This window comes from Notamacropus eugenii, chromosome X, assembly GCF_028372415.1.
Source record: "Notamacropus eugenii isolate mMacEug1 chromosome X, mMacEug1.pri_v2, whole genome shotgun sequence".
Lineage (NCBI taxonomy): Eukaryota > Metazoa > Chordata > Mammalia > Diprotodontia > Macropodidae > Notamacropus > Notamacropus eugenii.
Window position 1 is genome coordinate 1,623,399 of NC_092879.1, and position 21,555 is coordinate 1,644,953.

General features: G+C 39.1%; 1 pseudogene; it reads left to right on the plus strand.

The window, feature by feature from the left end:
- The window catches only part of LOC140515790 (heat shock cognate 71 kDa protein pseudogene), a 48,154-nt pseudogene extending 35,346 nt beyond the window's left edge, over nt 1-12,808 (plus strand).
- The last annotated feature ends 8,747 nt before the right edge of the window (nt 12,809-21,555 follow it).

Genomic DNA, 21,555 nt, shown 5'->3' on the forward strand with positions numbered 1-21,555 from the left:
GCTCTCCTATCCATAATCAATTCTCTAAAACATCTTTAAGCAATATCAGTTATGGATTACATTTCTTTTCTCCATGGAATCAACAGGGTCATTTATCATGAAAAAAATGCCCCAACCACAAAATGAAGAGATATTTTCCTAAGGAGCCCAGGGCTCCTTTACAGTAGGTTAAGTTCCAGGGTAGGGTCTGTGTGAACAAGTTAACAACTAGTGGAAAGCCCTGGGGATACCTGGGTTGGGAGGCCATCTTGGCCACAGTCAACAAAACTTTTAGACCTGGAATACTGAAGGGAACTGGATATCTGAATCAGAGAAAACTGAGGAAACCTCTGCTGATAAGGAATGCCCAAACCAGCTATGCTGTGAAGAGTGGTGGGAGGTGAGAAGGAAGGAGCACACCACCAGGTGAATGTGAAAGTAGTGTGGTAGAATGCCCCTGGCTCTGAGATGGATACTGGAAGTGGACTTTTGGCTCCAGACTAGAGGGGAGAACTGAAGATCTGGGACAAGAAGCACCAAACCCTAGGGTTAGAGTTGATTGCAAAAATTAAACTATTACTACAAAAAAATAATGCAAAGACAAAAGAGAAAGAATCCAACTATAGAAAGTCATTATGAGAATAGAGAAGACTGAGGTTCATCTTCAAAGGAGAATACTGAAGGAATGAAACTCTCATCTGCTCCAAACAGTAACATTAAATGTTCACCTGCCCAAACATAATTCTTAGGAGAATGTAAAAAAGACTTAAAAATTAATTGAGTGAGAAGAAAGAAAACTTTTAAAAGATAAAAATAACCCAAGAGAAACAAGATGATCATGGAAAGAGAATCTACTAATTAGAAAAGGAGACCCAGAATCTTAAGGGAGAAAATGATGCCTTGAATTAAGCAAAAAAAAAGCCAGCAAAGTTTAAGAGATCAAGAATTAATTAAAGAAAATGTGAAGAATGAAAAAAATAAAAACTAAAGTAAAGCATCTTATAGGAAAAAACAACTGATCTAGAGAACAGATCAAAAAGAGAAAGCATACGAATAATCAGACTACTTCAAAACTGTGATAAAAAAATAATCTTGGTACAATACTACAAGGAATAATTAAAGAAAATTTTCCTGAAGCATTAGAACAAGGGAGAAGTAGACATAGAAAAAAATATGATGAGAGGTAATGAGCTTGTGGCCAAATTCAAGAGTTCCCTGGTCAAGGAGAAAATATTGTAAGCAGCTCTAGCTGAAACAATTTAAGTATTGTGGAAATACAATCAGGATAACACAAGATCTAGCAGCTTCTACATTAAGGGATAGAAGGGAGTGGAATAGGATATTGCAGAAATAAAAGGAAGTAGGACTAAAACCAAGAATCACCTACCCAGCAAAACTGAGTATAATACTTCAGGGGGAAAAATGGTCTTTCAACGAAATCAAGGACTTTCAACCATTCTCGACGAAAAGACCAGAGCTGAAAAGAAAACTTTACTTTCAGACACAAGAATGAAAAGAAGCATGAAAAGGTAAACAACAAAGAGAAGTCATAAGGGACGTTACTAAAGTTGAACTGTCTACATTCCCACGTGGAAAGTCAATATTGGCAACTCTTGAAACTTTTCAGTATCTGGGTAGTTGGTGGGATTAAACACACACACAAACATACACACACACATACACATGCACACTGAGACAGAAAGCACAGGGTGAATTGAATAGGATGGGATCATATCTTAAAAAAATGGAATTAAGGGGGCAGAGCCAAGATGGCGGAGTAGAAAGACCCACATACGCTAGCTCCGAATGCACAGCCCATAAAACATCTATCTGTAAGAAAGAACTGTCAACAAATTCTGAAGCAGCAGAAGCCACAGAACAAGGGAGCGGAAGAGATTTCTGTTCCAGAGAGCCTGAAAACCTCTCGCAAAAGGTCCTTCATGCTGCGGACCAGGAACTGAGCACAGCCCTGCCTCAGCTGTGTGACACAGAGAGGAGCGGATCCGAGCAGGCTTCAGGGACGGAATTTACAGTGGCCGTGCGGCTCCCTCCACCCACAGGTGACAAGCATTGTTGAGATGGTCTCTTTGGTGGGTCTAGAGGGGAGGGGGGTGCCCCCATAACTCAGGCCCCCTCGGGAGGCAGGAGAACAGGCGTGAATAGACTGGGGCTCCCTAAGCAGGCAGAGCCCAGATACATTGTTGAACTTCTCTGCATAAACCCCCTGAGGGAACTGAGACCCGTGTGGCAGCCCTGTCCCCACCTGAGCAACCAAACGTGATCTCACAATGAATAGCAGCCCCTCCCCTTCCAAAGCCCTGAGGCTGGGAAGCAGCATTTGAATCTCAGACCCCAAGCGCTGGCTGGCAGGATCTGGAGGCCAAATGGGTGTGAAGAAAATATTCAGAAGTCAAGTCACTGGCTGGGAAAATGCCCAGAAAAGGGAAAAAAATAAGACTATAGAAGGCTACTTTCTTGGTGAACAGGTATTTCCTCCCTTCCTTTCTGATGAGGAATAACAATCCTTACCATCAGGGAAAGACACAGAACTCAAGGCTTCTGTATCCCACACATTCAAAATAAATATTCCATGGGCTCAGGCCATGGAAGTGCTCAAAAAGGATTTTGAAAATCAAGTTAGAGAGGTGGAGGAAAAACTGGGAAGAGCAATGAGAGACATGCAAGCGAAGCATGCAAAACAAGTAAACACCTTGCTAAAGGAGACCCAAAAAAATGCTGAAGAAAATAATACCCTGAAAAATAGGCTAACTCAATTGGCAAAAGAGGTTCAAAAGGCAATGAGGAGAAGAATGCTTTCAAAAGCAGAATGAGCCAAATGGAAAAGGAAGTTCAAAAGCTCATTGAAGAAAATAGTTCTTTCAAAATTAGAATGGAACAGATGGAGGCTAATGACTTTATGAGAAACCAAGAAATCACAAAACAAAACCAAAAGAATGAACAAATGGAAGATAATGTGAAATATGTCACTGGAAAAACAACTGACCTGGAAAATAGATCCAGGAGAGACAATTTAAAAATTATGGGACTACCTGAAAGCCATGATCAAAAAAAGAGCCTAGACATCATCTTTCATGAAATTATCCAGGAAAACTGCCCTGAGATTCTAGAACCAGAAGGCAAAATAAATATTCAAGGAATCCGCAGAACACCAACTGAAAGAGATCCAAAAAGAGAAACTCTTAGGAACATTGTGGCCAAATTCCAGAGTTCACTGGTCAAGGAGAAAATATTGCAAGCAGCTAGAAAAAAGCAATTCAAGTTTTGTGGAAACACAATTAGGATAACACAAGATCTAGCAGCTTCTACATTAAGGGATCGAAGGGGGTGGAATGTCATATTCCAGAAGTCAAAGGAACTAGGACTAAAACCAAGAATCATCTACCCAGCAAAACTGAGTATAATACTTCAGGGGGAAAAATGGTCTTTCAATGAAATAGAGGACTATCAAGAATTCTTGATGAAAAGACCAGAGCTGAAAAGAAAATTTGACTTTCAAACACAAGAATGAAGAGAAGCATGAAAAGGTAAACAGCAAAGAGAAGCCATAAGGGACTTATAAAAGTTGAGCTGTTTACATTCCTACATGGAAAGACAATATTTGTAACGCTTGAAACTATTCAGTATCTGGGTACTGGGTGGGATTACACACATACACACACGCACATGCACACGCACACACACATAGAGACAGAGTGCACAGAGTGAATTGAAGAGGATGGGATCATAACTTAAAAAATGAAATCAAGCAGTGAGAGAGAAATATAACGGGAGGAGAAAGGGAGAAATGGAATGGGGCAAATTTTCTCTCATAAAAGAGGCAAGCAAAAGACGTATTAGAGGAGGGATAAAGAGGAGAGGTGAGAGAAAAACATGAAGTTTACTGTCATCACGTTCTACTAAGGGAAGGAATAAAATGCACACTCATTTTGGTATGAAAACCTATCTTACAATACAGGAAAGTGGGGGATAAGGGGATAAGCAGGGTGGGGGGGATGATGGAAGGGACGGTATGGGGAGGAGGGAGCAATTTGAGGTCGACACTCATGGAGAGGGACAGGATCAAAAGAGAATAGAAGTAATTGGGGACAGGATAGGATGGAGGGAAATATAGTTAGTCTTACACAACATGACTATTATGGAAGTCATTTGCAAAACTACACAGATATGGCCTATATTGAATTGCTTGCCTTCCCAAAGGGAATGGGTGGGGAGGGAGGGATGAAGAGAAGTTGGAAGTCGAAGTTTTAGGAACAACTCTAGAGTACTGTTCTTGTTACTAGGAAATAAGAAATACAGGTAATGGGGTATAGAAAGTTATCTGGCCCTACAAGACAAAAGAGAAGATGGGGACAAGGGAAGGGAGGGATGATAGAAGAGAGGGCAGATTGGTGATAGGGGCAATTAGAATGCTCGGTGTTTTGGGGTGGGGGGAGGGGACAAATGGGGAGAAAATTTGGAAACCAAAATTTTGTGAAAATGAATGTTAAAGTTAAATAAATAATTTAAAAGTAATGATCATCGAATCTTAGGTTTATAACCAAGAGAGGCCTCAGAATTATCTAAACTAATCCTCCTTTTCCAAATGAGGAAACTGAGGCCTAAAGAGGTTTCCTGACTAGACCAAGGTCACCCAAGTAGTGACAAATTTGAGCCTCAGTCTTTTGATTCTAAATACAGCGATCTTTCTATCACGTCACATTAGGCACAACTTGATGCCAAAGTGGATAAGGCACTAAGCTTCGAATCTGGAAGACTCATATTCACAAGTTCACATCCAGCCTCAGACAATTATTAGTTCTGTGACCCTGGGCAAGACACTTAACATTGTTTGTTTCAGTTTCTTTATCTAGAAAATGAGGATAATAATAACACCTACCTCCCAGGGATGCTGGAACAATTAAATAAGATGATAATCACAGGACATTTAGTACTGTCCTTGGCACACCGTAAGTATTATATAAATAGTAGCTATTGTTATTGTGCAAGTTATGAAGAAAACATTTTGTAAATCTTAAAGCACTATAAAAGCGTAAGTGAACTTGGTAGGTCTTTGGGGAATTCCCCTCACATATAAAATCTCTTGGCTATTTAGTCCTGTCTTTTATGCACCCTTTTTCATTCCTCCTTTCTCGAGAAAGACATTCCATGTGGAAACGTGAAGATGCAACCAGTCACTTTATGTATACTACTTAACCCACTGATAGGGAGTGCAATATGTTGTATGTTGTCCTAGTTTAAATACAGGAAAAAGCAGTAGAATAAATAAATAGAGAGAGAGAGAGAGAGAGAGAGAGAGAGAGAGAGAGAGAGAGAGAGAGATGAAAAAAGAAATAAATGAGTAAAAATATCACGACAAATTTTTTTGTGTTTCTGGATCCTATGTGAGACCCAGAAGAATGAATTCAATCACATTGTTTTCACCATCTATCTTTACATTTTTAGCAATGATGACAAGGACGAAAATGGGTCCACCTGAGAAGAAATATATATATATTTAGACAGATTTTGAATTCCATCCACAGGTAAGACAGAATCCAAATCATAGAATTTAATCAAATCAAGTTCTCATTAAGTAAAATCTATACCGCAAAAGACTCCCTCCTATACCCTTATTAAACAGGGTCATTTAAATTTTTTGTTCATTTAATGATCTCCAGTGAATGGAAATCTGTTTCCTCAGGAAGCATCACATTTCAAATGGCGATTATATAGTCTCTTTTTCTGGCTTCCTGTCTTTGTTTCTAGGCATATTGTTTTTTTCAAATAGAAAGCATATACAAGAAAAAAAAGTTGCTCTCAGACTTCCTTTGCTGGATAAGTGGGCAGTGGAAGAATATTACTTGTAGATCAAAGTTTCAATTTCAGTTCATTATACACCTTTACTTTTATGACTTAAATTATGCAAATTCCTTGACTTTCATTCCAGGGAATAAATTACATCAAAATTTACCATTCTGATTGGCTAACTGAAGAAAATACTCATCAATCAAATGAACTTTGAACTCAAAGGAACATAAGTGCTGAAGTGGAGGGACACTGTGTCATCACTGAGCCTTATCCCCTCAGTGTGCAAAGGAGAAAATTGAGAGTTCAATAAACAGCATGACTATTCACAAGTCACACTGGTGTTGATAAGACCTCAAAATTTGTAACCAAGTCACCTGCCCTAAAATCCAGCATACCATTTCAATCTCTCATAATTCATTTAAAAGACAATTATATGCATCTTATTTTTCTACTCATTTTTTTTAAAAAAATCACTGACGTATTTTGAATTTGTATTAATTTCCTTTTTAATGTTATCTTTCTTCCAGTCCACCCAGTGACTCATACATTGCAATAAAAAAACAAGGGTGAAAACAATAAAAATAATTATCTAATAAAATGAGTCCTCATACCATGTTCCTCACCCTTTGCAAAGAAATGGGATAGATACTTGTTCTTATCTTTTCTTTGGAGATAAGCTTAGTTACTATGATTATGCAGCATATATTTCTGTTTGTTATATTTCCCAGTTTTAAATTTATATACGCAATATCAAGGTCAACACATTTCGCAGAATGATATATTATCATCTCCTCTTGCACAAAGAAACGCATACAATCAAAATTATAAGAAAAACATGGGGGAGGAGCCAAGATGGCAGAGTAGAAAGACACATATACTAGCTCCGAAACCCACAGCCCAAAATATACCTGTAAAGAAGAACTCCCAACAAATTCTGGAGCAGCAGAAGCCACAGAACAAAGGAGTGGAGGAGATTTCTGTTCCAGAGAGCCCTGAAAAACGAACGCGAATGGTCCATCACGTGCTGGACCCAGAGCAGAGCCCAGCCCTGCCTTGGCCTCGCAACACCGAGAGGAGCAGATTGGAGCAGGCTTCAGAGACAGAATCTCCAGCACCCGCGCAGGTCACTGCACCCAAAGGTGCTGTAGGTTGGTGAGAGGGTCTCTTTGGCTGGTCGAGAGGGGAGTGGGGTGTCCCCATAACTCAGGCCCCCTCAGGAGGCAGCAGTGGGGGCAGCAACACACAGGGGCTCCCAAAGCAGGCAGGAGCTCGGATCCATTCTTGAAGGTATCCACATAAACCGCCTGAGGGAACTGAGCCCCGTGTGGCAGTCTTGCCCCCACCCGAACCCCTGAACTTAATCTCACACTGAATAGCAGCCCTGCCCCCGCCAAAAGCCCTGAGCCTAGGAAGCAGTATTTGAATCTTAGACTCCAAGTGCTGGCTGGGCAGATCTGGAGGCTAGGTTGGGGTGGAGAGGGAACTCAGAAGTTAAGTCACTGGCTGGGAAAATGCCCAGAAAAGGGAAAAAAATAAGACCATAGAAGGCTACTATCTTGGTGAACAGGTATCTCCTCCCTTCCTTTCTGATGAGGAAGAACAATGCTTACCATCAGGGAAAGACACAGAAGTCAAGGCTTCTGTATCCCAAACATCCAGAATAAATATTCCATGGGTTCAGGCCATGGAAGAGCTCAAAAAGGATTTTGAAAATCAAGTTAGAGAGGTGGAGGAAAAACTGGGAAGAGAAATGAGAGAGATGAAAGAAAAGCATGAGAAGCAGGTCAACAGCTTGCTAAAGGAGACCCAAAAAAATGCTGAAGAAAGTATCACCTTGAAAAATAGGCTATCTCAATTGGCAAAAGAGGTTCAAAAAGCCAGTGAGGAGAAGAATGCTTTCAAAAGCAGAATTAGCCGAATGGAAAAGGAGGTTAAAAAGCTCAATGAAGAAAATAGTTCTTTCAAAATTAGAATGGAACAGATGGAGGCTAATGACTTTATGAGAAACCAAGAAATCACAGAACAAAACCAAAAGAATGAACAAATGGAAGATAATGTGAAATATCTCATTGGAAAAACAACTGACCTGGAAAATAGATCCAGGAGAGACAATTTAAAAATTATGGGACTACCTGAAAGCCATGATCAAAAAAAGAGCCTAGACATCATCTTTCATGAAATTATTCAGGAAAACTGCCCTGAGATTCTAGAACCAGAGGGCAAAATAAGTATTCAAGGAATCCACCGAACACCGACTGAAAGAGATCCAAAAAGAGAAACTCTTAGGAACATTGTGGCCAAATTCCAGAGTTCCCAGATCAAGGAGAAAATATTGCAAGCAGCTAGAAAGAAACAATTCAAGTATTGTGGAAATACAATCAGGATAACACAAGATCTAGCAGCTTCTACATTAAGGGATCAAAGGGCGTGGAATGTCATATTCCAGAAGTCAAAGGAACTAAGACTAAAACCAAGAATCACCTACCCAGCAAAACTGAGTATAATACTTCAGGGGAAAAAGTGGTCTTTCAATGAAATAGAGGACTTTCAAGAATTCTTGATGAAAAGACCAGAGCTGGAAAGAAAATTTGACTTTCAAACAAAGGAATGAAGAGAAGCATTAAAAGGCAAACCAGAAAGAGAAGGACTTCCTACAGTTGAACTGTTCACATTCCTACATGGAAAGAGAATGTTTGTAACTCTTGAAACTTTTCAGTATCTGGGTAGTTGGTGGGATTACATACACACACATATGCGCACGCGTGCACACACACACAGAGAGACAGAGAGCACAGAGTGAATTGAATAGGAATAGGCACATCTTTAAAAATGAAATTAAGTGGTGAGAGAGAAATATACAGAGAGGAGAAAGGGAGAAATGGAATGGGGCAAATTATCTCTCATATAAGAGGCAGACAAAAGACTTTTTAGTGGAGGGAAAAAGAGGGGAGGTGAGAGAAAAACATGAAATTTACTCTCATCACACTTGGCTCAAAGAAGGAATAAAATACACTCTCATTTTGATATGAAAACATATCTTACAGTACAGAAAAGGGGGGGAAAGGTGATAAGCAGGGTAGGGGGATTATGGAAGGAAGGGCAATGGGAGGAGGGAGCAATGTGAAGTCAACACTCTTGGGGAGGGTCAGGATCAAAAGAGAGATAGATGAAATGGGGGGCAGGATAGGATGGAGGGAAATATAGTTAGTCTTACACAACATGACTATTATGGAAGTCATTTTCAAAACTACACAGCTATGGCCTATATTGAATTGCTTGCCTTCCCAAAGGGAATGGGTGGGGAGGGAGGGATGAAGAACCCAAAATTTTGTGAAAATGAATATTAAAAGTTAAATAAATTAATTTAAAATTAAAAAGATAAAAAAATAAATATTTAATCACTTCAGAAAAAGAAGAAGAAAAACATCATCATAAAGGAGCTCCTAGAAAAGGAATAAAAGGAAAAAATTAAAATCAACAAGAATTTGGTGCCTTCTCATACCAATGTGAGTATTTAAAAAAATATCTTCCCAAGGGAAGTGATGATTGGGCATAAATTTTTTTAATCTATTTCTTAAACCAATGTTAATTCCAGTAAAGCAAAATCAGTTTCAAATGCTCCCGATGTGTTTGTGGTCCCCAAATATATGTGCATTTATGTCTCAAATGTCCTTTTATTTTATTGTGTATTTAGATATTTCCTAGTCTAGAAAGTCTGCAAGTTTTTCATAGTTTAGTAGAAATACCTATAAGTTATTGTCTAAATTATTTCCTCATCTGGTGACCAACTTCCTGATGAAAATTTCCTTAAAATCAGCCTTTACTACTCAGTAATGCTTTCCTAAGCATTTCAGACCCTTATAATGTAAAATTGTGCTAGACTATTCATACTTTTGACAAAGCTTGACTTTATCCCAATGCTGATGCATGAAGAAGAGAAAGATTGAGTAGATAAAGTAGTGCATATAGGCCTTTCAAACGGAATACGATAAGGAGACATTTTTAACAAACATACATTTGTATATAGAAGATGTCAACAGAGGAGTCAAAGAATTCTGCTCAATGTGTTTAAACTACATATATAGCAAAATGCTGTTTTGGGCAGAGGGGTGGAGTGGGGAAATTCCCAGAAACAACGAACAAACTGGCTGCCAGTAGTCACAAGTGACTTTAACCAAAAGAAACAATCCTGAGATTGGTTATTCTTTTATTGATGCAGGGTAGAAATTGAAACTTCAGAAAAGATCAAAACCAATTCAATGATGGTGAATTATCTTTAAAGAGAGGGCTAGATTCAAATGCAGATGTGAAAAAATCTATTTTAGACTCTGTTTGTTCAAAATAACAAAAATACATCATCATCATCACTAGGTAGCATTTACATATAGTTTTAAGGTTTAGAAGTAATTTAAGGATATTATCTCCTCTGATTCTGACAACAACCCTTGAAGTTGGGTGCTAACATTATCTCTATTGTACAGATGGAGAAACTGAGGCAAATAGTGGTTATCTTACTGTCCCAGGGCCACACAGCTAGGCAGTGAATGAGTCTAGATTTGAACTCAGCTCTTCATGACACCAGATTTAATGCTCTATTTACTTCAACAATTAACATCCTGTAGATTTACGGAAATATTTATTCAGATTGTATCTATAACCCCAAAAAGAATTTCTTAGCTTTAAGAGAAAACAAGACGCTACCTCATGTCTGAGATTTAATTGTCTTCTTATCCAGTTACTCCAAATTATCCTCTGTCAAGACTTGTCCTTTTCTGGGACCACTGATAAAGTGGATAACTTACAAAACAATCAAATAAAAAATCCTATCAAGCTAGAGGATCCACATGATTTGATACTAGAGGATACAGGATGTGTTTTTAAAGCAGGAAAAATAAATGTAATTGGTATCTTGAACTTAACAGTGGGTCGTAATTTCCTGGATTTTAAATCTCCTGAATTCAGCATTCCCAAATCCTTTCTTCAGAACATCAATGCTCAGGTTGGAGATATTGTTTTAGTCCTAGGGCTTTAGCTCTCCTTTCTCTTCTTTCTCTGTAGGCAGAATCAGAGTTAAGAAAAGGAGAAAGTTCTGAAATTATTGAGGGAGATATACTTCCTTTATGTATAATTCTTTTTGTAAACTCTCCCAGTGTCTCTTTCATACCTTTCTCCTCTAAATGCAGATATATTTAACGTGCTCTTTAGGCAGTACAAGGAGTTGGTGATGCAATGACCACAGAGAACCTCACAGAATGCATAATTGCTCTTAGGAATTTTGCCAAAGTTGTAGCAAAATTGTTTCATCCTCCTTCAAACACTAATATTCATAAGGAATAGATTTTATGCCTTGCTCTTAAGGAAGTTTCAGTGACTCTCTTTACCCTTAGGGTAAAATATGAACTTCTCTTGCATGTAAATCCTTTATCTAAAAAATCATTAGCTGAAAGATAACTTATCCAAAAGTAAACTCATCAGGTCTACTTAGCACAGCAGCAGCCCTTCTTTCTCTACAGCGGTCAGCTACGAACCCTGACTCCCCAGCCACCATTTCGAAGGTACCCACAGTTGGCATTGATCTTGGCATCACTTACTCCTGTGTGGGAGTCTTCCAACATGGGAAAGTGGAGATCAACGCTAATGACCAAGGAAACAGGACCACCCCTAGTTACGTTACCTTCACTGACACAGAACTTTTAATCGGTGATGCTGCAAAGAATCAAGTTGCAATGAACCCCACTAATACAGTTTTTGATGTCAAACGTCTGACTGGTCGCAGATTTGATGATGCAGTTGTACAGTCAGACATGAAGTACTGGCCTTTTATGATGGTGAATGACGCAAGCAGGCCTAAGGTCAAAGTGGAGTACAAAGGGGAGACCAAAAGTTTATATGCAGAAAAAGTATCTTCTATAGTCTTGATCAAGATGAAAGAAATTGCTGAAGCTTACCTTGGGAAGACTGTCACAAATGCCATAGTCACAGTACCAGCCTATTTCAACAATTCCCAACGTCAGGCCACTGAAGACTCTGGAACCATCTCTGGTCTCAATGTGCTCCAAATCATCAGTGAGTCAACTGCTGCTACTATTACTTATGGCTTGGACAAAAAGTTTTGTGCAGAGAAATATGTTGATCTTTGATCTTGGAGGTGGTATTTTTGATGTCTCCATTCTTACCATTGAAGATGGCGTCTTTGAGGTCAAGTACACAGCTGGGGACACCCACTTGGTTGGAGAGGACTTTGACAACCGAATGGCCAGCCATTTCATTTCCAAGTTCAAGCGAAAGCACAAGAAGGACATCAGTGAGAACAAGAGGGCTGTTCGCCGCTTGTGAACGTGCAAAACGCACCCTCTCTTCTAGTACCCAGGCCAGTATTGAGATTGACTCCCTCTATGAAGGTATCGACTTCTATACATGAATCACTCGAGCCCGTTTCGAAGAGCTGAATGCTGATCTCTTCCGTGGCACACTGGACCCTGTGGAAAAGGCCTTAAGAGTTGCCAAGATAGACAAATCACAGACTGATGACATCGTCCTAGTGAGTAGTTCCACTCGAATTCCCAAAATCCAGAAGCTTCTGCCAGATTTCTTCAGTGGCAAGTAGCTCAACACGAGTATCAATTCTGATGAGGCTGTTGGTTATGGTGCAGCTGTCCAGGCTGCCATTTTGTCTGGAGATAAATCTGAGAATGTGCAGGACTTGTTGCTACTGGATGTCACCCCTCTTTCTCTTGGAATTGAAACTCATGGTGGAGTTTTGACTGTTCTAATCAAGCGTAATGCCACCATCCCCACCAAGCAGACACAGACCTTTGCCACCTATTCAAACAACCAACCTGCTATGCTTATTCAGGTTTACAAAGGTGAGAGGGCAATGACAAAGCATAATAAACTGCCTGGCAAATTTGAGCTCACAGGAATCCCTCCAGCACCCAGAAATGTTCCTCAGATTGAAGTAACATTTGACATTGATGCAAAAGTAAACTCATCTTTCCACCTAAACTCTTCTTTCTTCTGAACTCTTCTACTAGTATTGAGAAGTCGGAATCATCCTCCCAGTCACTTAAACTCGTAACGCATGTATTATAATGGAATCCTTCCTCTCTCACCCCTTATATCCAACCGCTTATGAAGTTTTGTTGATTTTACTTTGATTGAATGATATTTATATCTATATCAGAGGCCCTCACCCTTCATGCCTGAACTATTACAATAGTTTACTGGTTGGCATCCTTGCCACAAATGTCTCCTAAGTACAGTCTACCTTCAGTCACCTGTGAAATTGATATTCCTATAGTACAGGTCTGACCAAGTCACCCCTACGCTTGCTCAATAAACTTCGGTGGATTCCTAACTTGTAGAATTTAATATAAATACTAAGCTTGGTGTTCAAAGTTCTTAAAATCCTGCTCCTCCTTCAACTTTCTAAGATTTATATACCTTATATTTCTCCCTTCCCCGAATACACATATTCTATGATCCAGTGACACTCACTTCCTTGCCGTTTCTCATATAAAACATTATGTGTTCCTACTTCATATATTTTCACCTGCCGACCCTAATTCCTGGAATTTGTTTTTCTTCTTCATCTCTGTATCTTGGTTTCCTTCAAATCTCAACTAAAATTCCTTCCTAGAAGAAGCTTGTAATGAACCCCCTTTAATTTTGACATCTTTCTTTCATTGATTACTCCCCTCTGTCCTATACATGCCTTGATCAGAAAGGTTGTTTGCATATTGTCTCACGTATTAGGATGTGAGCTCCTTGAGAAGAATATTTTGCATTGTTTTTATATTCCCAGTGTTAATACCGTGCTTGGTAAAAATCTAGGTATTTCATGAATGTTTATTGACTGACTGATACTATATTCCATCTTTGCTGCACTACTTGCTTTTTCTTATGCACTAGACTCTCTCTCCTGCTCCTTAACTTTGAACAGCCTTCCCACTGTCATTAATGTTGTTGTTATTCATTTATTTCAGTGCTGTCCAACTCTCCCTGACCCTATTTAGCATTTTCTTGGCAAAGATATTTAAGTGGTTTGCCATTTCCTTCTGCAGCTCACTTTACACATAAAGCAGGTGAGTCAAACAGAGTTATATGACTTGACTAGGATCACACAGTTAGTAAGTTTCTGAGGTCAGATTCAGACTCACAAAAATGAGTCTTCCTGACTCCAGGCCCAACATTCTCGCTCCTTCCCCACCTAGCTGCCCACTATCGTTAATACTTTTCCTTTTGTCTCTGCCTTGAGGAATTCTTATGATGGTTCTTGAAAGACTAAGATTAAGTGCTTATTCCCACACAAAGTCTATCAGAATGGCTCCATGGTGTTAATGTTCTCCTGCCCATATATTACACTATCTGCCTATCTATGGACACACACGCAACATATACACATATATTTACATATATGCACAAATACACATGTTTGTGTATATGTAAATATACAGATATATATGTGTCTACATTTAATTTTCTCCAAAGAAATATAGAATTTTCAAGGTCAAGAATAATTTACTTGGTGTTTGTTTGGTTTGCTTTTATATAATTGAAACCAAGACCAACATTATCTCTTGAAAGAATTTGTTAAATGTTCATAGAATTGAAATAAATTGAACTGAACTGAAATGTACTCTTGAATTAAATCAGTGGTTAGCTTTTGTATAACGACTTAAGCACCTTGGAGATCCAACATGACTAGGCTAGTTTTTGCTTTCAGATTGTGTGTTGAGTGGAACTAATGTAATGCAGTGGTAGAGGTGGAGGTGTATTATGGTACAGTAGTGTCTCACATTAGTAGTTCACCTATGCCTAAAGTGAGGGTTGTCCTATAATCTTTAGATAGCTTCCTTCTCAGAATAATGTTAAGAGATGAACTGCTAACTAGTGTCAAAGTCATGGTTTTAACAGGAGTCAAGGATTGGATTGGGGCAAAATTGTTGAGATAAGGAAATTTTTTACCAAGAATGAAGTGTACAACTGGAAATGATTCAGGAGGTTATTTTTAATTCTTTAATTCTCTCCTTTAGTATCTAATAATGACAGGAAAGAAAAAAATATTTTTGATATTATCTGTCCTGTCAAGGCAGATCAAAGGATGAAAAGACATGACACTATGGTCTGCTAAATTGAACTGACAAAAGCACACTTGCCTTTTTGATAGGCATTTAGTTTCATCATTTTCTTAATATATTCTAAAAGGATTGAGCATAATCTTCAATTGTTTAAACTTTGCGAAGTCAGGAAGGCAGGTTGAATATCACTTTCAGTATGCATGGATGCTGGGATCAGATTGATTGTTGGATTCCGATTCATGGATCACTTGCCTTGAAGTCAACATCTGTACAATATGAAGAAACTAATGCTCTCTATCTAAATGTCTTCACAGATTTCCGTTGAAAAGGAAACTGAGCTGATCAATCTTTTTCATGGCATAAAGTGCCAAACTTTTGAGGGAGCGAAGTATATAACCCTGAAATTTGGGAAAGATAATTCTAAGTTAAAGTTATTAGTGAAGAAATGTTTAACATATGTGTATGTCTATGTAAGCTGTTACAATAGAAATTAGGGTAAAATGAGGTGCAAAATTCTAAACACAATTTATTAAGACTAACAGCAAATTTGTTCAATAGTCTCTCTGGATGACCAAAACGGTCAATGAAGACTGAAAGTACCTTTTATAACAATTATCAGAGCAAAATTTCAAACAACATAGATGTGTCATCTTCCAATTGTATATGGATGACATTGAGAGAATTAAGATCACATCATTTGAAACTCTCTGAATCGGCATAACCATGGCCAAACTGTGATTTGAGTCACTAGACAAAGATTCTCAAATGATGAGATTAATCATCAGTCAATGGGAATTGCTACAATGATTTAAATGGATGCGATCTGATTTTTCTAAGTCAATTAAATATCTCTGAAGAATGCGCAATGGAAAGTGGGGTCACAAAAGTGGAGGGTAATTTGAAGAGAAAAACTTGACCTTGTAGGCTAGGTTCTCTGGAATATGGGTGGTGAGTGAAGTTTACAAGGAGAAGAAACCTGGAAAAGGAATACTAAATCTAGCTTGTTTTTAGCAAAACAGAATTAAAACTAACCTTCAATTTTACATACACACATATGTATATGTGTATTATTTATGGGTGTATGTTTGTATGTATTGTTCAATCATTCAGTCGTATTTGATGTTCCTTGACCCCACGGACCATAGTATTCATGGAGTTTTCTTGGTAAAGATACTGGAATGGTTTGTTAATTTTCTACTCCAATGAATTAAGGCAGAGTCTAGCCCGTAGCCAAAATGCTAGTAAATGTTTGAGGATGGATTTTAACTCAGGTTTACTTGATACGAATCTCTAGCCCTTTCTCTGCTGACCCACCTAGTTGATTATAAGAGTGTATGTGCACATCCATGTGCATGTGTGTGTGCATGAGTGAGTGAGAGACAGCGGGAGGGAGAGAGAGAGATTTTGGCTTGGTTCATCACAATGACTTATATCTATGAATTACAGATTCTAATATATGTTCATGTATATATGTGTATATATCTATATATATCTATATATATATCTATATATATCTATATCTATATCTATATATAAATCTCTTCTCTCTCTCTAGATGTTATATATGAAAATGTGTATATGCATAAGATGTATATATATATACACATATATATATATACATATATATATATATATATATATCTTTGTATATATCCTTATGTCCATGTATTCACACACAAGCATAACGTGCACATATGTGTTTATACATATGTATGTTTGCAAATGCATATATACACATATATTTATACATGTATATATGGGGTGTTCAAAAAGAACTAGCATCTCTGACATGAATGCTTGCCAAGTTCTTTTCAGAGTTTCTCCTGCACCTTTGGTGTCCATCTGTCACCCAACTCCCATTTGTAGTTTCAAGAAGCTATATTATGGGCAGCGCCCACACCTTGGTAAATCATCTCAATACAGGGATTATATTGGTTTGAAGGGAACTGATAAGTTTCAAACATGTCGTGAAGTTAGGGGGCTATGTACTCTAAGGATATGAAGACTTTTCCCAGGGGAGTGGGTGAATAAGAGCAATTTGTTCCAACAGCAATGAAGGCAGCTGAAGCTGGCAATGTAGAATGTTAAGAGCTTGGTGAGACATTGAAGATGCCAAAGTGAGCCTTTGTATCCTTGTCCATCACCAGTCAGCCTGACTTTTATCTTGGCACTGGATTTTGATGACTCAGGAAGGGAGAGTGAGGTTGATAACTTTGTGCAATTCCTCACTAAAGTCTAGTTCACACGCTACTCAAGAAAACACTCCAAGAAGACATCAGTTCTCTTTGAAAATGAAGGACCAGGGACCTAGCCAAGATGGCAGAATAACAGCATGGACTTGCTAGCGCTTTCCCCCATACCTGTTAAATACCTGTAAAAAATGACTTTAAACAAATTCTGGAGCTGGAGGATCCACAGAATGATGGAGTGAAGCAAATCTCTAGCCCAAGACAGCATGGAAGATTGCTGGGAACTATCTATCATGCTGCATTAGGAGCAGACCACAGTCCAGTGTGGACTATTCCAGCACAGATGGGACTTGAGCAGTCTTTGGGGGGACTGAATCTCAGGCACCTGTGGAAGTTTCTAGACTTGATAACCTCAAAGCAATGAGGACAAATTGTTAAGTTAGTGGAAAAAACCTATGGGACCTGTGTGAGAGAGTAGAGTGGTCGGGCCCCAGCCCCATGACATTGAAGGGATAATGAAGGAGCCCTGGGGGAGCATCCCATGGCAGTAGCAGTGAGGGCAGCAGCAGCGACTGTTTCTGGAACTCTCAGCCGGGAGATTTTGGGGGGAAGCAGGTGACTGTACACCCTCAACCTCACTGGAAGCAGAGAACTACTTGACAAAGAGTGCGAAAGTCAAGTAAATAGATGGGGAAATGAGCAAAAACCAGAAAAAGAATCAGACTGTAGAATCTTACTGTGGTGACAAGAAAGACCAATGTATGCAAACAGAACTCAACAAAGTCAAAGTTCCTCCATCCAAAGCTTCCAAGAAAAATATGAATTGATCTGAGGCCATGGAAGAGCTCAAAAAGAATTTTGAAAATCAATTAATTGAAGTAAAGCAAAAAGTGGAAAGAGAAATGAGAGTGATGCAAAAAAATAATGAAAAATGAGTCAACTGCTTGTTAAAGGAGACCCCAAAAGTGCTGAAGAAAATAACACTTTAAAGAACAGACTAACCCAAATGGCAAAAGAGATCCAAAATGTCAACGAGGAGAACAATGCCCTAAAAAACAGAAATGGCTTGATAGAATGAGGTCCAAAAGCTCCCTGAGGAAAATAGAATGGAGCATATGGAAGCTAATGACTTTATGAAAAATCAAGAAATCATAAAACAAAACCAAAAGAATGAAAAATAGCAGACAATGTGAAACATTTTATTTGAAAAACAACTGACCAAGAAAATAAGTCCAGGAGAGACAATTTATAAATTGTGGGACTACCTGAAAGCTATGATCAAAAAGAGAACTTAGAAATTATCTCTCTAGATATTATTGAAGTAAGCTGCCCTGATACTGTAGAATTAGATGGTAAAGCAGATATTGAAAGAATCCAATGAGTGCCTCCTGAAAGAGATACCCAAAGTGAAACTCCTAGGAATATTGCAGTCAAATTCCAGAATCCACAAGTCAAGGAGAAAATATTACAAGCAGTCAGAAAGAAACCGCTTGAGTATTGTGGAAATAAAATTAGGATAGCACGAGATCTAGAAGCTTTTACATTAAGGGATTGCACTGCTTGGAATATGGTATTTCAGAGGGCAAAGGAGGTAGGATTAAAACCAAGCATTACCTACCCAGCAAAACTGAGTATAATACTTCAGGGGAAAAATTGTCTTTCAGTGAAACAGAGGACTTTCAAGCATTATTGATGAAAAGAGCAGAGCTGAAAAGAAAATTTGACTTTCAAACACAAGAATGAAGAGAAGCATGAAAAGGTAAACAGGAAAGAGAAAACATACAGAACTCACTAAAGTTGAACAGTTTACATTCCTACATGGAAAGAACATATTTGTAACTTTTTTTAATATAAAATTTAGTTTTTTCTTCTCCACATTCACTTCCACAAAATATTTGAATTCAAAATTTTCTTCTCATCTCTCCCCACCCTCCACCTCAAGACAGCATGCACCTCCTGCACCCCTTCCTCTGGCATGTCCTCCCTTCTATTACCCCCCACCCCCCACTTCTTCCATCCTCCTCCCCTCTATTTTCCTGTAGGGCAAAATTGATTTCTATATCCCATTGCCTGTACATTTTTTCCCAATTGAATGCTAAAATAATTTGTAACATACATTATTAAAACTTTGACAGGATGGAGCCAAAATAGCAGAGTGAGTGCAACGAGTCATCTAACCTCTAAGATAAACTCCTTCAGATACCTCTAAAAAGATAATCTGAACAGATTTTTGAGTGGCAGATTTTCAGCCCAGAACATACTGGAAGGTCCATGGGGAAGATCTGTTGCCCAGGGCTGGAGGAGCACAGAATATACAGGCTGTACCAGCGCAGTCAATTCTGTGGTAAGGCAGAGCAGGAAGCCCCATGCTATTTGAATCTGCAGACGTACTACAGATTCTTAAACATATCAGCACAGGACTGGAGTTCAGTGGAACCGAGGGAGAGAGAAGCGCAAAACCCCAGGTAATTGCAGCAGCCACTCCTGAGACTATCAGCCAGCAGATTAAATGTCTGTAAGCCACCTACATGCAGTTTTGAGAGCCAAGATGGTGGAACAATTGATAATTGTTATCTCCCTCCCCTTGTGAACCTTGAAGAGTCCAGAGAATATTTCCCTAGGAAAAATCCTAGAAAAGTGTGGTCAGCCAAAAGAGTAAATAGTCTCTTAGCCCTTGAGGCTAGGAAAATCACTAAGGAGGTTCCCTCTTTCTGTGCCTGAAGAGGACTAGTGCAGGACCAGAGTTGTCCCAGATAGCTCCACCTCTGCAACCCGGGAGGAGATCCTGAGCCCCAGATGGGTGGAAACCACAACTGCCAACACCAGGGCCCCAGGCATGCCTCAGCACCCCAGGGGAGTCGGGAAGACATTAGAGCAGATCAGATCACCAACCTATGCTATACCTTACCTATGCTATAGTTCAGCACAGGAGACCTCCCGTGGCCAGACCACCTGTCCCCCACATTTAACACAGCTGACTCCAGAGCAACTCTGGGGAAACCAAGAAAGACTTCACCTGGCCTCTGCTTCCCAACACTAGCCAGTTCAGCACCAAGAAAGCTGCGGCATTTTAGCTTCTAGTTGAAAGAATCAGAGGCCACAACACACAAAGCCTCAAGTTCTAAGCACAAGAACTGTGGGGCAGAGACTCTGATGCCTCAGAAGCAGAGATATGCTTTAAAAACAAGGAAAAGTTTCATCACTGTAAGAAGCAAAACAGAAAAGACAATAGAATCTTTGTATGGGGACAAGGACCAAAACATGAATACCAAAGAGGTCAGCATTGAGACTGTACTCCATCTGAAACTTCAGAAGGAATTATGAACTGGTCTCAAGACCAAAGAGCATTGCTGGAAGAGCTCAGGAAGGATTTTAAAAGCCAAATTGGGAATAGAAGGAAAACTGGCTAATGATATTAAAAATATGAAAAAAAGCAATCACAGAAAAATTTAAAAGGAAAATTGGACAAATGGAAAAGGAAGTACAAACCTAACTAAAGATGTGAGTTCCATATTCTCTCCCTTCCTCCCTCCCCACCCATCCTCATTGGGAAAGCAAGCAATTCAAAATAGGTCATACATGTGTAGCCATGCACAGCCTTTCCATAATATTTATGTTGTGTAAGACTAACCACATTTCCACTGTCCTACTCTATCCTCCATTTATTCCATTCCTTCCCTTGACCTTTCTTACCACAATAATAATTGCTTCTGATTACCCCTTTCCCCAATTTGCTGTCCCTTCTATTAACTTCTCTCTCCTATCCCCTTCTCCACTGCTTTCCTCCAGGGTAAAATAGATTTCCATATTCAACTGAGTGTGTGTTTTTCCCTCCTTAAGTCAAATTCCTTGAGAGTAAGGTGCACTCATCTCCTTTCTTCTCCCTCCTCTTCCCATTCATTGTGAAAGCTCTTTCTTGCCTCTTTTATGTGAGATGATTTGCTACATTCTACCTCTCCCTTTCTCTTACTCCTAGTATATTCCACTTAATAGTAAATTTTGTTTTTTTAGCTATTCTCCATATTTGCAACTCTTGAGACTTTTCTCAGTATTAGGGTAGGTGGAGCTATTACATACAGACAGAAGGAACAAGGTAAGTTGAATAGATATGGATGATATCTAAAAAATAAAATTAAGGGGTGAGAGAGGAATATACTGGGAGGAGGAAGGAAGAAATAGAATGGGGCAATGTATCTCACATAAAAGAAGGAAGAAAAAGATTTTCAGTGGATGTGAAGAGGGAGTAGGTGAGAGGGAAAGAGTGAGCCTCACTTTCATCGTATTTGGCTTAAGAATGCAATAACATGCACACTCAATTTGGTATGAAAATCTATCTTAAACTACAGGAAAGTAGGGGAGAAGCAGATAATCAGGGGGTGCGGGGGAGAGAAGGGAGGCAAACGGCAGGAGGGTTAATTAGAAGTAAACACTTTTGAGGAGAGATAGGTTCAAAAGAAAGAACAGAATAAGTGGGGGGCAGGATACGATGGAGGGAAATA